The 13,642-nt window shown below is 47.1% G+C and overlaps 1 protein-coding gene and 1 long non-coding RNA gene across 3 annotated transcripts in view; both read left to right on the top strand.

The window, feature by feature from the left end:
* Nucleotides 1-13,642, top strand: part of LOC309846545 — a 762,900-nt gene that overhangs the window by 56,573 nt on the left and 692,685 nt on the right. The window lies entirely within an intron of this gene.
* Nucleotides 1-13,642, top strand: part of MRRF (mitochondrial ribosome recycling factor) — a gene marked incomplete at its 5' end in the record, with an annotated part of 52,994 nt that overhangs the window by 28,301 nt on the left and 11,051 nt on the right. The window lies entirely within an intron of this gene.

A 13,642-nucleotide genomic window follows, 5' to 3' on the forward strand; every position in this document is an offset into this window, starting at 1 on the left:
TCCCAAAACACCCTTATAGAAACTTCTAGAATAATGTTTGACCAAATATCTGGGCACCCTGTGGCCTAATTAAATTGACACATAAAATCCACCACCATAGTTTTATAGACCCTTATAAGGATTTTAGTTTTTGCTTGGAATGAAATGGGAAGTTACTGGAGGGTTTTGAGCTAGGGAGTGACGTGATGTGAGTTAGGTTTTGAAAGGCTCATACCGGTTGCTATTTTGAGAATTCTCCTGTAGGACGGAAAGGGTGAACAGGGTCCAGTGAGGAGCTTCACCCAGGCATGATGATGGTCTGGATAGCTTAGTCATGGTGGAACTCGTTGGTCTCCTGATGAGACCATGGTGAGAACTTGTTGAATTCCAGATGCGTTTTACAGAAAAAGCTGCCAGGGTTTGCTGGCAGGTAGGTTGTGAATTTAGAAAGGACTCAAAGATGCCGCCAAGGTGTTTGGTCTGAGCACCTGGAAGGATGGAAGTGCTCCTCACTGACAGGGCGGACTGTGGAAGGGCAAGTTGGATGTAAGCGAAGAACAGGTTTTGTACATGTACCTGTACCTGTACCTGTACATGTACCTAAGTGGAAAGGTCAAGTGGGCTATTTGATCTATGAGTTTAGAGTTCAGAGGACAGGCATGGGCCAGAGAAATCTGGGAGAGGTGAACCTAGAGGAGAGGCTGTGAAATTAGGTGAGATTATTTTATAGGGTAATGCAGATCACGAAGAGAGGGGGCTTGGTGGCTGTGGCCCTGATGCTCCACTTCAAGGTTTTTGGGTCAGGGAAGTGAGGAGGAGCCAGCAAAGGAGACTGAGACTAAGTGGCCAGAGAACTAGGAGGGCATGGGTCTGGGAAACCCAGCAAAGCATTTTAAAGTGGAGAAAATCATTGGCTATGCTCAACATGGCTCGTGAGTCCAGGGAGAGAAGGTCTGAGAATGATCACTGGTTTTAGTGACTGGATTTAACCACCACTTAATCTCTAGGTATAAAGGAAAGCACAGGGGCTTTGGGGTTCAAATCCCTGTTGTGTCACTCTGGGTATGTCAGCTTGGGTCCTATGAGAATCAGATGCCGGGACAGAATCCGATGTGTAAGAGGTTTATGGGAGGAAATGCCCATGAAAGGGACAGAGTGCAGGTCTGCCACCAGTGAAGAAAGGAAGAGGGGGATTGGGTGGGAGGAGACCCCCTGCAGTGCACCCCTGGGAAGGTCATCCTGGCTGAAGGGGCGCTCCTGAGCAGATTGTCCATTAAAGGAGCCCCTCTGTCATGTACGGCCAGTGCCTCGCAGTCTGGGGAATGTGCCCATGGCTTAATTATTAGAAGCCTCAGCTTCCTTATCTATAAAATGTGAATCATTTCTGTGATTGTGAGGAGAATGGGATATCATAACATGGTGCTCTTAGTGTGGGGCTTGGCATGTCATAGGTACCTAATCGATTTTAATTCCTTTATCTGATACTATTTGACATTATCCAATTCTCCTGCTAAAAGAGTTCTTGGAAACATTCTTTTTCTGATTATTTGGAGGTAAAACCAATGATATGTTAACTTCTGTTTCATGATTGCTCTTTTAGTCCTTAGCTCTCTCTCTCTTCCTAACTCCCTCCCCAACCTCATGTTCATGTTTTGTCTATCTTCTCCCCCATTTTTAGGGGTGGGAGGAGTTGAGTCATGATGTTGTAATTATCTTGGAATTTCAGTTGCTCAGGAGCACTATAGTTTGATTGTTAATGAGGATTCAGTAGTTTCTTTGAATGAATTATGGCGAATAAGACCTCCTAAAAGGTATATCCCAAATAAGAAAATCTGAGGCCCACCCCTGGCTGTGGTGTGAGATTTGCTTTGTGTTTCTGGTGAGCAGAGGGACCTCAGCTCTTCTCAACACCCTCAGCCCACTGAGCTGCTTGGCAAAGCCTCCCAGTAGTCAGATGGTTGCCCTCATCAGCTCCCACTTTTCCTCCAGGGATCGTCCAGGATGATAGACCTTGTGCCCCAGGCAAGGCTCCTTCCCCCAGACTTTGTTCTAAGGTGACAGCGTGGGGGAGAATTCTACTTGGGCTCAGAACCAGGTGTTTCACCAGATTTCAGTAAAAAGCCTGTGTTACAGTTCACCTAGCCCGAATTCCCTTTCCCAAGTGCTTTTGCCCTACCATATCCTGACAAATGGCTTCTCATGAATAATGACCAGGTTTTTCCAGGGGAGAGCAAGCTGGGTAAGGCGAGAAGGATGGTCCCCAGGTTGAGTTAACCAGGGGTAGGAAGCCACAGTGCAGCTAGGGAGAAGCAGCACGGAAAGTAGGGGGGCGCCAAGGTTACCATCAGAAAAACCGGGACGGGGAAACCAATAGAGTTATGTGACCTTACACTAGTTATTTCAGTTCTTTGTGTCTCAGTGTCCTCATCTGTAGAATGGGATAATAACCACATTTACTTTGGGGCAGATTAATTGGGAGAAACTCCTGAGATGGATAAAGGGGAGGCGGAGCAGGAGTGGAGGGAGAGCCTTTGGACCGTGACACAGGCCTGACGCCCGTGAGGAGAGGAAAGAAAGTCAGTCAATGAGAGTGAATGGGAGGTTTTAAGTGGTCGCTGTCAAAGTAGCTGTTGTCGCAGAGCATTCCTGTGACCTTCCCTGCGTGGGGATGGTGAACTGTTGCAGGGAGCAGTATCAGCACTGTGGGTCCCCAGGTGGGGAACCAGGGGTGCCTCCTGTCCTTAACGCTCTCTGTCCAGGAGATGAGCACCGTTAAATAACAAGAACCAGAGAGGCATAGGACCTTCTTAAACAGCTTTATTGAGATATAATTCACCCACTTCAACTGTCCAATTCAGTGGTTTTTGGTAAATTCAGAGTTGTGCCACCATCACCACAATCAATTTTAGGACATTTTTCATCACCCCAAAAAGAAACTCTGCACCCGCCAGCAGTCGCTCACAGCTTTATCCTCTAAACACCCCGCCCCACTTGGGATTGTGGCAGGCAACCACTAATCTGCTTTCTGTCTCTGTGGGTTTCCCTGATCAGAGCATTTCATAGAGATGGAATCACACATTACTCGGTCTTTGGTGATTGGCTTTTTTCCGTTAGCATAATGCTTTCACGTTCATCCATGTTCTAGCATCTGTAAGCGCTTTGTTCTTTTTATTGCCAACTAATATTCCATTGTAGGGGCATAGACCACATTTTATTTATCCATTCGTAAGTTGATGAACATTTGAGTTGTTTCTGCTTTTTGGCTGTTAGGAATCATGCTGCCATGTGAAGGTCATTGCACACACTTTTGTGTGAACATACTTTCCATTCTCTTGGGTATATCCATAAGAATGGAGTTGCTGGGTCATATGACAGCTCTTTTTTTTTTTTTTTAAACTTTTTGAGGATCTGCCAAGGTTTTCCATGGAGGCTGCATATCTTTTGTGCCCCCCAGTAATGTATGAGGGCTCTAATTTCTGCCTCCCCTTGCCGACACTTGTCATTCTAGGTCATTGTTGCTGCCCTCACCCCAGTGAGTGTGACGTGGTATCTCGTCATGGTTTTGCTTTGTATTTCCCTCATGACTGCTGAGCCTGAGCTTCTTTTCATGGGCTTGTTTGGCATTTGTATATCTTTAGAACAATGGCTATTGAAGTTCTTTACCTATTTTTTTTTTAAGATTTTATTTATTCATTTGACAGACCGAGATCACAAGTAGGCAGAGAGGCAGGCAGAGAGAGGAAGGGAAGCAGCTCCCTGCTGAGCAGAGAGGCCAACTTGGGGCTCGATCCCAGGACCCTGAGATCATGACCTGAGCTGAAGGCAGAGGCTTTATTAACCCACTGAGCCACCCAGGCACCCCTACCCATTTTTTAATTGAGTTTGTTTGTCCTTTTGTTGAGTTGTAAGAGGTCTTTATATATGCTGGAACTAAACTTCTAGATACATAATTCTTCACCTCTTAATTGTAAAAATGGTACACATTTATTGCAAAAACTCAAATCCTACAGAAAAATAGAAAGTTTTTACTGTTTCCGAAATAATTTTCCATGAAGTAATTTGATAAGTTTGATGTATATCCTTCCAAATTGTAAAAGATACGTGTACAAACCTGTAAGTTTATTTTTTAAGTTTACATAAACAGGATTGAATAGCTGCCTTTTTTCTTTTTTTCCATGCCTTGTGTACATCTCTTCATGGTGATCTCATTGTTTTTGCCAGTGCAGAGAATACCGTTTTGAGATGGGTGTAATACAGATAAGGAAATTGGGGCATCGGAAAGTTTAATTTGTTCAAGGTCACAGATTAGTAAACAGAGGAGTCATTATTCAGATCAAATCTGTCTGCTTCTAAAACCCAGGTTCTTGTCACACTCTCCCATTGCTCATGGGGCTGCCCACCTGGAGCCCGTCTTCCAGTTCTATGGCCTCCTCAACTAGCTGCTGTAGGGCCTTGTGGACCTTATACCCGAGTAGTGTGTCTGACGTGTGCATTTCAGGAAACACCCTTTTATAACACAGCCTACACATGAGCAGACCCTCAGCAGACCTGAAAGGGGGAAAAAGTCAGAGGCCGAAGGACCTCATTCGAGCTGGGGCAGCCGCGTACTGCATTTGAGCCACTGCAGCTACTTTTCCAGGCCTTTCCTTCTCACCGCCTACTTGCCACCCGCTTGCTTGGGGCGGCTTATTCTGCTGGCTGGGTTCCAGTCCCTTGTTTCTTCCTGCCTTCCAGGCCCTCGAGGGCCTCCGTGCACTGTTAGGGTGCCTGCCTCCTCCTCTACCGTGTGGCTTCCCACCCAGCCTGCAGCTTTTCAGGCATGCCTCCTACTACTTTAGGATCCATGTGTGTGAAACGGGGGCTTCCTCCCAGCACATAGGTTCTGGTTGAAACGTGTAAGGAAGTGCGATCAGGAATCAAGAGTGGAAAATGGACAGAGGACAAAGTGCCACCAACACCTGTGCAAAAGCTGCACCCCAGAGGACAGGCTTCTCTCCGCCCCGCTCCTCCTCCGTCCTCCCTGCCCCACTGCTGTCCTCTCCACTTTGTGTCCTGCGCCTCTCTACAGAATGTGGCAGCTGATGGCAACAGGTCAGATCACTTTTCCGTGGCAGTCCTCTCTAGATTCCCTTTCTCCTTTCTCCCCATTACACTTGAACTTGTAGGGGAGCTGGAGGAGTAGTAATGAACTAGGTATCTAGGCAGGCCTTAATAAGAGCGGTGCTGTTTTTATCACCTCCACTAGTAAGAAAAGCTGCTTCCGTTTGTCAGCACCAACAAGGGAGGTCTGGAATGCAGGAGTCAGCTGCACGGGGCTCGGATCTAGGTCTCCGAGGAACTTGTCCTGTGGCCTTGAGCAGATTACTTGATCTGTCTGAGCCTCCTTTTTCTTATCTGTGAAAGCAAGGTAATAGTGTCACTATGTCTGGAGTGTTGTGAGGATTCACGGAGTTAATGCCCGGAGACTGTGTCAGCTCAGGGCTGGCACGGAGAAAGAGCTCTGCAAAAATTAGGTATCATTAGTACTGAAGGGGAGCCCCTGCCATCCGAGTCAGATGTCCAGGCAAACGCAAATGGGCCCTTAGTTAAGCGACAATAATAAGGTTCTCCCGTATCTCACGGTGGCGTTTTATTTTCTTTACGTCACTCGCAGTTTGTTTTATTTACTCGTTTCCCTCTCTCCGTAGAACATGTATATGAGTTGCTCCGTCAGTTTCATTCATGGTTGTGTTCCCGGGCCTGGAACACGGCCTTGTGGGTAGTGAGAATGCCAAAATGCCGTCAGCGTTTATGGAATGAACGAAGACGAGCACTTCCTGTGTGCTCACTGCTATTCCACGAGCTGTTGGTGCTCTCCGTGCATTCCTAACAGCCCTCTTTTACAGCTAAAGAAAAGGAGTCCTAGGGGAAGGGGATTCTTTGTGTCCCCTGTCACACGTTAGTAAGTGGAAAAGCAGGCAGTCTTTCTCAGAGCCAGGGCTTGGATCCCCCTCTGCTGTGCTCTCCGTCCGTAGGAGACATCGTCAGTGTTTTTATTACTGATAGCATTGACAGCTTTTACATAGTTAATATGTACATAGGCCGAGTTTTTTTAACCGTCTGCTCATTTGCTCGCAGCACTCACTGTGGAAGAAATGGAACATTTTTATTACTCCCCCTCCATTTGACAGTTGAGGAGATAACAACAGATCATGTTTATTGAGGGCATCACTATGTGCCACATATGTATTAATGTTGAATCCTCACAACAGTCCCATTAAGTTAATGGTATTATACACATTTGGCAGATGGAAAAACTGAGGCAAAGAGGTAAAATTACCCGTCCAGGGCCACACAGCTAAGACATGAGAGATCGGAGCCTCAAATCCCAGTGAACTGGCTTCAGGGACTGTTCTCCTAAGTGCTTCGCCAGATGTCTTTTCAATTCAAAGAGGACAGATTACTTGTGCCCATCACCCAGCTGGTAGGGGGCAGAGCCGGGATTGGAAACCAAGTCTGCCTTCACCACCAAACCTATGTTCTTTTTCCTGTATGAAGGAAGAGTTACCTGCACTCATCTTTGGACTTGGGTTTCTGTCCCACTCCAGTGACAGGGAAGAAATCAGCTGAGTTAATCAAGGTCACTCGGCTAAGAATGTGGAGATGTGAGCCCTGACCTCAGCCTTCCTTATCTCTGCATCCTGCTGGGCTGTGGTTCAGACCATTTGTCTGGCTTAGCCAAGTCTTTAAGATTATGCTTACAGAACAATCATCTGCAAGCGGGTGGCAGGTTGTGTCCCCAGAGAGAACTAAAGTGACTGCGGGTGGTAGATGTCCCTCCAAAGTGCAGATATGATTTCCTTCGGGCAAAAAGGACACCTGAGGTCTTTATGAGACATTAGTGTATGGACAGCAGGCTGGTGAGCTAGGGGGTGGGGGTGAGGAAAGAGGGGAGGGGGAAATCGTATACCTAGAAGCATAGGAAGTCTGGCTGAGCTACACAAACAAAAACATTTCCTTCGGGGCCAGGGGCCCCCCGGCAGCGGGCAGCGCCCACCAGCGAACAATGAAGCCGGGCATGTGTCAGCTGCTGATTGCAGGCTGATGCTCCTGCTGGGGGGAGGTCTCCCAGAAGCCGGTGCGGAGGTGGTGAGGTCTGTCTTCGTGGAACTGTCAGAGATGTATTTTGATGGGACATTCCCTGGAAGTGCAGCTTTCTTCTCCTCCAGCCTGTGCCCCTTCAGCTGCTGGAGGAGAACGCGTGCCTCCCGCTGCCCCCAGTGCCCTCTCGCCTCTGTTCCCACTCTTTCCCTCTCTGCTCACCATCCACTCAGCAGCCCAAGCTCAAGACACTAAATCTTTTTGATGGTTTTCTCCCTTGCCGTTCACTTCCTGTTAGAATCCACAAGCCCCAGAGAGTGTGGTAAGAGTAAGAACGCAGGCTGCCAGTCGTGAGCTTCTATAGCGCACACGAGGCGGTGTGCCAAGGCCCTGCTACCACCCTTTTGCTTAATAGTGGCTTCTGCCCTCTTAGGATCATTCTTCCTGCCACTTTGTACATGAAGAAGCAGTTTAGAGAAGTTGAACAGCACGCCTCCGGTTCTGAGGCTGGAAAGGAGCAGAGGGGAATTCCAACTGAAGTCTTCTGGACTTTGTAGCATGGTTTTTCCACCTTTTAAAGTCCCCTCTAAGTAACCAGTGATCCTTTTGAAGTTGAGTGTCTGACATATCGTAACTGGGTTTTACTGTAACTGCCCACGCTGAGCAGGGCTTCCTCTGATATACACCTGGTGAATAGCTTTGTACATGTGTCCCATTCTCAGTGAAACAATAGGAAGTATCAGTGCGGTCCGGAGGAGTCTCTGCTGTGTGAGTTACCATCAGGGCATGTCCTCTGCTTATTGTTCACGAGAACATGCTCAAGGAATTTTGCAGGAAGGCTCCCATCCAGGATGTTACTGGAAGACCTGCCTGCTGGATATGTACAAACAGAGTGTGACCCTGCCCGCTCAGCCGCAACCCCTGCCTTATGCTGGGAGGCTCTCTGACCCTAGCGGAAAAGGCTGCTGTCTTCATCATCCAGCCAAGAATCTGTTACAGGGCGGCTCCGCAGCTTCCCATCTGCCTGCTGAGGAGCCCTTGGGTAGACTTTTGCCAGGAGCTTAGATCTCGCTTGTACATTGCCATCTGCACAAAATACATATCTCGTCGTGTTTCCTGGGCCTCCCCCAGACTCACGGGACCACGAATTACTCTTAGGAACAATCTGCTAGGCTTCAACTTTTTTATCATGGTAAGATACACATAAAAAATTTACCATTATTTAAAAATGTATAGTTCGTGGTATTAAGTACATTTGCATTGTTGTACAACCATCTCCAGTACCCGTTTACATTTTGCAAAACTAAAAGTCTATACCCATCGCACAGTAACTCCCCATTCCCTTCACCTCCCAGTGAGCCCCTGGAAATTGCTATTCTACTTTCCATCTCTGTGAGTTTGACTATTGTAGGTGCCTCGCAGAAAGTGGAATCGTGTGTATTTGTCCTTTTGAGTGTGGGTTATCTCACTTGGCATAATGTTTTCAGGATTCATTGACGCTATCGCATGTGTCAGATTTCCTTCCCTTTCCAGGCTGAATGCAGCTGCCCTGTGTGTGTGTGTACCACCCGTGGGTCTCTTCACTCGTCAGTGGACCGACGAAGCCTCGATGTGTCATGCAAGGGCTTGTGTGCGTACTCTTGTGCATGCCAGCTCAGCAGCCTCCTCGTTTGGGACAGTCTTTCTCCTCTTTCTGTCCTTATCCTCACTGCCTTTTCCAGTCCCTCAGAGAGCAGAACCCATCTTCTGATCTGGAAGGATGCCTTTACTTTATTTTTATTTTTATTTTTATTTTTTAAGATTTTTGTTTATTCATTTGACAGACAGAGATCACAAGTAGGCGGAGAGGCAGACAGAGAGAGAGGGAGGAAGCAGGCTCCCTGCTGAGCAGAGTGCCCGATGCAGGGCTCTATCCCAAGACCCTGGGATCATGACCTGAGCCGAAGGCAGAGGCTTTAACCCACTGAGCCACCCAGGCACCCGGGATGCCTTTACTTTATACAGACCATTCCCACGGGTGGAAATGAGATCCCCCAACCCCTCCTCTCTTACACGGCCTGTTTTTTTTTTTTTTTTTTTTTAATGTATGCCTCCTTCTTTTTTAAGATTTACCTCTCTATTTATTTATTTATTTATTTGACAGAGAGAGACAGAGAGCGAGAGAGCATAAGCAGAGGGAGCGGCAGAAGGAGAGGCAGAAGCAGGCTCATCACTGAGCAGGGAGCCTAATGAAGGGCTCCATTCCAGGACTCTGGGATTGTGACCTGAGCCAAAAGCAGTCACTTAGCCAGTTGAGCCACCCAGGAGCCCTGCCCCTCTTACACATCTTAATTTAAATATCACTTAGTTTGGGGTGCCTGGGTGGCTCAGTGGGTTAAGGCCTCTGCCTTTGGCTCAGGTCATGATCCCAGGGTCCTGGGATCGAGCCCTATGTTGGGCTCTCTGCTCAGCAGGGAGCGTGCCTCCTCCTCTCTCTCTGCCCACCTCTCTGCCTACTTGTGATCTCGGTCTGTCAAATAAATGAAATCTTTTAAAACAAATGAATAAATAAATAAATATCACTTAGTTTAAATGTCCCCCATTTAGTTCCTGGAGCCCCACAGGGGACCTCGATCAGACTCCCCTCCCCTGCTAATTATTTTCATGGAACTCTGTATGTATTTATTGTGTTTATTAGAACCGTAACTTATTGATCAGTTGTGCATGTGTTTGTTTAGTGCCTGCTTTCCTTGCCAGACAGTAAACTCATGTGTTCACTGCTACATCCCTCATGTCTGGCATCGGGGCTGGCACACAGTATGTGCCCAGTAAACAGCTGTTGACTGAAACTATAAACTAAATGAATGAATTAGTACCGAAAAGAGAAAATTTCAGGGGAACATGCTGGGAGCATTTGGATTATAAAATGTACACAGGTTGTTAAATTAGGATCTCAAAAAGTCATCTTGCTGAAGCATCGATTACTTGCGCTCTCATTTCTCTATTGATAAAACCTTCCAAGCATAAACCTTTTGTTATTTGAAGATGCCTCAGGGAGCGCCGACACGTCAACAGCAGCAGCAGAGGCAGCTGATGTCCTCTGAGTGTCTGTTCTCTACCAGGCTTTTGTAGTGTGGATGTTCTATGTGTTCTCTCACGGAATCCTCGCCAGAACTCTGAAAGGTAGATGCTAGGGTTTTTTTATGTGTGTATGTTTTATTTTAATTTCTATTTCTAGATGAGTAGACCAAAGTCCAGAGACTTTAAATAACTTGCTTGAGGTCCCTCAGCCCCTAGTGGTAGGCCCAGCAGTAGAGGGGAGTCGGGGGGCTAAACTTTGTGAGCCTTGGATAGAGCACCACCCCTCCCCGAGGGCCCTTCCCCTCATTAACTGGAAGAGCTCTCTTTCCGTTTGTTTTAATACATTTATAAATGGAGCCTCTGCCTTGGTTTTCTTTAAAGCCAGAGATTTGTGGCGAAAGAAGAATTTGAAAACTCCAGGCCTGCAGAACAAATTTGACCTTCGCAGCCTCCTGCCCTCCTGCCATTAGATCTCCCACCGTGCTTCTGCCTGGAAGGCCCTGTCCTCTCTTCTGCAGCAGACCAAAATGCTTCTAAGGCATTTTCCAAATCTAGAGGCAGAATGAGTTGTACTTTTCTGCTTGCTCCTCCTGCAGAAGGCCCAGCCCTCTGCCCTAGCAGCACCAACGCTCTTTCTCAGTAGTGGCTGACGGGTTTGTCTCCACCACTGGGCTGAGCCTCCGGGGAAGTCGGACCAGGCCCGCCTTCTCTCTGAGCTCCTCCGCCTGGCCCGGGATCTGGCATGCACCTCGGGCCTCAGCCAGTGCTTGATGAGTGAATGCATGCCAAGTGCAGAGCGGGTGCTCAGAACCAGCGGGCCGAGAGCAGAAGCCCGAGAACAAACTAGCGCGTACTCAGCGAACCCCATGCATGCGAGATGGAGATGATCAGATGTATTAATCACGGGTTGGGAAAGGAATTAAGATATTTCCATAATGTAGTATGTTTCTTTTCTAAAACAGATGTGCCCTCATTGTTTCATGAGGAAGTAATTAGGTGTATTTGATTAAAACATTCATAATCGTTATCATTTATTCAGGGCTACTCTGTGCTGCTGTCTTTATGTATGTGTTGTGTCTGCTTCTCCCCATCACCCTGTGAGATGTTTTTATTGTCTTCGTTTTAGAGATGAGGCATCTGACGCTCAGAGAGATTAAGGAGCTTGCCCAAGGATACTCAGCTTCTGGGTGGTAGACATGGGAATGCAACAGGTCTGGCTGGCTTCAAACCAGTGCCTTCCCATCAGCCCAGCTGCTTTTGGACTTGTTTTTGAGATACCTTTCAGGCCAACACCCCGCACCAGCACACATATTCCTGTCCCCTCAGCTCGCCCTGTGCCCGCCCCCGCCCCTGCCTTCAGCTTTCCATTTCCTTAAGATTATCGCCCTGTACTTGCATCCTGAAGCCAAAATGCTTTTGTCAGTGATAATTGGGTGCTGTGATGTGTAGAAACAGGTGTTAATAATATACTAATGCCACATTAATATTAATAAATACAAAATAATACGTTGTGTTAAAGCCAAATTACATTACATGATTTTGTTTTCTCTTTATATAGCCTTTTACTCCTAAGATGTCTTTGAGTCCCAGTGTATATATTTTTTAAAAGATATGTTTTTTTCTTCATGTAAAATGTAAATGTAACAACATAGTGAAAAGGAAGTTCCTTAGATAAAATTTTTTATTTTATTAAAGGTTGTCCAAACAGTGGGATACCTATTTCAAATTATATATGAAATATAAGATTGAAATAGCTCTCTTTAGAGAAGTTTAAGAAGTTTCTTACTGACTTAAATTCATTTATTTTCTGCTCCTCCTAGTATTTCAGCGGGATTAAGTTTTTTGAATCAGTGGATCAAGTTTTAATTTTCCTGTTCCTTCCTTATACTGACATATGCTTTGGCAGAACTAAAAAGAGACCTAAACATGTCAGCATGATTTTTGTTCAATGAATTAAAAACCATAAAAGTAACAAGATCTGATCCAAATCCCTAAACTCCTGACATGGTGGTTTTGCCCTTTTCAGTCCCAAGATTCATATTACTGACTTTGAAAAGCTTTCTGCCTGGAAGCAGAAGTGATGGCAGCAGTGCATAATTTATTTGAAATAGATTACAAGGGGTGGGAAGCATGGAGGAGGCGAAAGCACACAGGCCAGAGATCTGGATTTGAATCCCGGTCCTGTCACTCAGGCCCTTACACAAGTTGCTCAACATCTGTGCGCCTTGGTTTCCGCGTTGGCAGATGGGGGGATGGGGATCTAGCTGGAAGAGTTGTTGCGAGGGGCTGTGAGGTGCAGCACTTACAGTACTCACCTGGCAGAGACGGGCTTAATAATGGCAGTAATCAGGATCATTTCTATTTCGAGAATACCTTCAAATAGCTGAATCCAGAAGGATTGATTCATAATGCAGCGGCCGCTTTGTCTTCAGTGCTCATCTTTTCTCAAAATTCTTTAATTTTTTTCCTCATCCTGTCAGGGGGAAAATAACAGGTAGATGCCACTAAATCTTTTAACACCTGCTTATCACTGCTTCACTTGGAACATATACCCAGAATGTGGGTTCGTCCTTACCGAGCAAGAACCACGCTGATTTGAGGGTCAGGAACCATATGCCAGGGAGGTCCATTTCAGGACCCGGGGGACAGAGGAGTTTTTCTAAGACTGTTGGTTCTTGAGACAGGTCAGCCTGGGTTTGGCCCAAACTTCTTGGGCTTTGTTTTCTTTATCTGTAAAATGCAGCTCAAGACCTTGCAAGACCCTCCTTGGTATGGCTTTCTAGCCTCTTTTCCTGTCACTCTTATTATCTGTGCCCTAATAATTCCTCGGGTGAAGCATGGTCTCTTTGCGGCTTCGAGCCCTTGTAGATGCCCTTTCTTCCTCTTGGAAGCCCCCCTTGGTATGCCAGCACAGGCAGCCTGCCCTCATTCTTCAGATCCTAGTGTGTGTGTTAGTCAGGACCGGATAGGTTATGCTACAGTAACAGGCAACCCCCAAGTCTCCGTGGCTTGGCACAGCCATCTGCTTCTGGCCCGGCCGCATGATGGACACTGTTGATCGTGGTCACTCTGGGACCCACGCTGATGGGAGCTCCATCCCCACTTGTACTGCAGCGAACAGGAACAAGTGTGCTGGAGGCCACACTGGCTTCTAACGCTCCTGCCCCGAGCTGATCCCCTTCATTTCTACTCACATTGACCAATGCAAGTCATGGCACCACATCAAACTTGAGAGGGGAGGGGAAAAATGCCTTCCTACTGGGGAAGCTAAGAACCAGAACACTAGTGAGCAGACCCAAAGACTCCCGCATTTTGGGATTATTTCTTCCGGAGCCTCTTCCCTCACTTTGCTGCCTGCCTGAGCTCGGACGGTTGCTGGTGAGTCAGTGGAGCTGCCTTAGTGTTCCTGTGGCTTCCCTCCCCACGCCACATCCCGCGCGCCCATTGTAAGTGCCTCTTTGCTTGCCCCTTTCCCTGGCTGAGCTCCCTCGGTCAGTGTTCACCGTAGTACCCTCGTGCCCGC

This window comes from Mustela nivalis, assembly GCF_964662115.1.
Source record: "Mustela nivalis genome assembly, chromosome: 13".
Lineage (NCBI taxonomy): Eukaryota > Metazoa > Chordata > Mammalia > Carnivora > Mustelidae > Mustela > Mustela nivalis.